A 3,095-nucleotide genomic window follows, 5' to 3' on the forward strand; every position below is an offset into this window, starting at 1 on the left:
TGTATATTATCGTGTCATAAATGTTCCGCCAGGGCGATTTTTGAAAGACCTATTCACGTCTCACCCTGTGTCCTATAAACGTTTGTTCACGTTGTGGTACTGGATGTATGATTTTGTTTGTGTGTGTGTGTGTGTGTGTGTGTGTGTGTGTGAAGAGGGGCCTTTCTTTGCATTGTAACTGACATCAGCTTATAGTTGGGCCAAGAGCAAAGTGAGAACTATATAATCAGTGATTTCTCAATTGCAGTGGGAAGTCATTTACGGCTTAGTTTTTTGTGAAGGACTATGACTCTCAAACACTCGACTATCATTCACATTTCTTCTTCTTTTTTCTCCTCCTCCTCCATTTCTTCTTCCTCCTCCCCAAACTCAGTGAAGAGTCACAATTACAATGTTTTTAAAAGCGAATATGTGAAATGCTTTTATTTGAGAACATATGTTTATTACTCTTGTTTAATCAAGTTATCCGCGTGTGTGGGGTGGGGGTGGGGGGAGGTGCGGGTGTGTGCTGATAATCTGGTTGTGGTTTTCCGCAATTCATCTTTATTCTTATCTTATCTGTCTATTATAATCAATGTGCAGTATAGTAGGCAATGTTTATAATTATATTCAAATAATGTTTCTTCATTCTTTCTGTTTTTACATTAAGAATACTAGTTATTACCTGCAGTGTGTGGATATATGTATGAAACGATGTATGTGATATTTTTTACATTTGTATCTTCGTAATATTTGTAGGGGCTGTTGTTGGCTTTTACAGTTATGGTCCCCATGTTGTTTACTTGTCTATGTTGTGATAATGCACCTGACCAAATTTCTCCAGTTGGAGATAATAAGTTATTCTTATCTTATCTTATTTGGGCTCCGCACTGAACTGTTCTCCAGAGTCTTCCAGGTCTGTTGTGTTTTGTGTCAAAGCCTGGGGTCTCTGCAAATGGTTCAGTTTCCTGTCCATTCTGTAATGTTGGCAGTCCGTCGTTTTCTGTTGTTTAATCCTTTCACCGCCAGTCAATTTAGAGTACAAAATTCCCTGTGGTACAAACACAGGAAAGACAGTAGCTAAGAATAGCTGGGGATTCCCCCTGCAATGTATAGAAAATATGGCCTATCCTACCACCGAACATTAAGAGCAGTAGGTTTATGGATAACAGACTAATGATCTGGTCACCTTTCAGTGACATGGGTCCTCTACCTAGCCTGTGCATAAATGCGAGCTTGGTGGTGAAAGGGTTAAAAAAATTATACATTTTTCTATTTTATAATTTTTTAGTCTCCCCCTCCGTCTCCCTCTCTCAACAGTTCCTTGGAGGACTGTTTCAGCAAGGCCATTAGAGCTTGTTATGTGGCCGTACCAGAGTAAATATATGCAGTAAAAGTATTTATTAGAACAGTCATCAGTTCTGTGTGATGGTTGTGTGTGTGTGTGTGTGTGTGTGTGTGTGTGTGTGTGCGTGCGTGCGTGCGTGCGCGCGTATGTGTGTGTATGCTGACAATAATTTTCCATTTCACGATCACTGAACAGAACAGTAGGATGATAGTGTATAGCAAACTAATTTTCATCTTCTAATGTTTAATCAATGCAATGCACTTTAATGTTATTTATGCGGCAGCCGTTGAAGTAGGCTATGTGAAGCTGTTTCCCGCTTCTTTCAGTCCGTGTATTTTCAGTTCTGTCTGCCGTGTAATGAATGGAGAAAGAATTAAAGGAGGACATTTTTCTTTTGCCAAAATGTGAAATTCCAAAGTCGTCTGGAAAAAAAGCCCACTAATAACCGTGTGGCATGTTAGACTTAAAAAAAAAAGTGACTGAATTGTTAAAAGCATTTAACACTGACACTAAGAATAACACGCCTGGATGTTGAAAAAAAAAGTAGTAGTTATTCGTGGGCTAAAGAGGAACCGCACCTCACCCCGCCCCACCTCCCACACACGTCACCCCTTCCGCTCAACTCACCGTTCTCCTAACTTCCCAGAGACTAGTTGACTGACGTTGTCAAGATCATTTATACACTTAAAATTCTTTATGCCTCTCTGTTTGCACGTCTATGTCTGTCTGTCTGTCTGTCTTGCTTTTTCTCTCAGTTGGAGTCGAGCTGAACTTTAAGCCCAGCAGTGAAAGTTCTCTTTTCATTTCCGACAAGTCTCGAACCTCCCACCCCCTTCGCGGTCCGGTAAGCAAAGGTCCCATTTTACCCTTAATTTGACAATACTCGCATAATTTGCGTCCGAACTTTTAGATATTTTGCAGACTTGTTGATGATACCCTAAGGTTACTGTGTGAAAATTTCCAATGAATTCGGTTTCTTTATCACTGAGAAAATTCTTGTGAAAAAGCGGTTCACTTTTTGGCGGACACCCGATATAATATGGTAAGTTCGTGTATATGAGCATGGATGTAAACATTTAGAATTAATGGATAAATTGGACACTCACACACCATTAACTTGGAACACAGTAACAGTTTTCAACACAGACCCCACATCACAGGAAAAAACAACAACAAACAACAGCAATAAAAACAGAACACCTCACCTGTGTGTCTCCGCCATGTGCACCCACCTGCCTCAGCTCTCACACTTTGTGTCTGACGACAGCACACGCGCGATGAATAGCAGGACCTTTCTAGCAGGTACAACAAAACCATCCACCGAGGAAGACACACGTGGGTTAAAGGTGCTGCTGTATGCTTGGCGCATAGCGGGCACTTCAAGAGAGCAGGGTCATACGCCAAAAAACACAGCCATTCGAGCCTCCCCCCGCTCCCCCAGAGCCTCTCCCCCACCCAACCTCTACCCCCTGGCTGAAACCTGGAAACCCGTGGCAGGGTTAGGGCTAACAGTGTTGAGGTGGTGGTTGAGTCTGGAGGTGAAACAGGAGCCGGACAGTGGTGGTGTCATCAGCAGGTCCCCCCTTCCGTCTCTCCGTGGGATCTGTCCCTCTCCTCGGGGTTAGAGTGACGTGGACGTTACGTGTTGGGGAACACGACACTCTAAGCTGGTTTATTTTGGGACGGGGGGATAAAAAAAAATCAGGGGAGAGGGAAGGAAAGAAGGAAAGGAAAGAAGAAGAAAAGTTAAGACCCCCGCTGAGCCCTT

The 3,095-nt window shown here is 42.7% G+C and overlaps 1 protein-coding gene across 1 annotated transcript in view; it reads right to left on the reverse strand.

Annotated features, from left to right (window-relative positions):
* The window catches only part of LOC143281707 (inositol-trisphosphate 3-kinase A-like), a 30,395-nt gene extending 27,658 nt beyond the window's left edge, over positions 1-2,737 (reverse strand). The window contains exon 1 of the mRNA XM_076586969.1: positions 2,533-2,737. The gene's annotated coding sequence lies outside the window, so the exon portion shown is untranslated. The remainder of the gene's footprint in view (positions 1-2,532) is intronic.
* Positions 2,738-3,095: the final 358 nt, after the last annotated feature.

This window comes from Babylonia areolata, chromosome 4, assembly GCF_041734735.1.
Source record: "Babylonia areolata isolate BAREFJ2019XMU chromosome 4, ASM4173473v1, whole genome shotgun sequence".
In the NCBI taxonomy this organism is placed as follows: domain Eukaryota; kingdom Metazoa; phylum Mollusca; class Gastropoda; order Neogastropoda; family Buccinidae; genus Babylonia; species Babylonia areolata.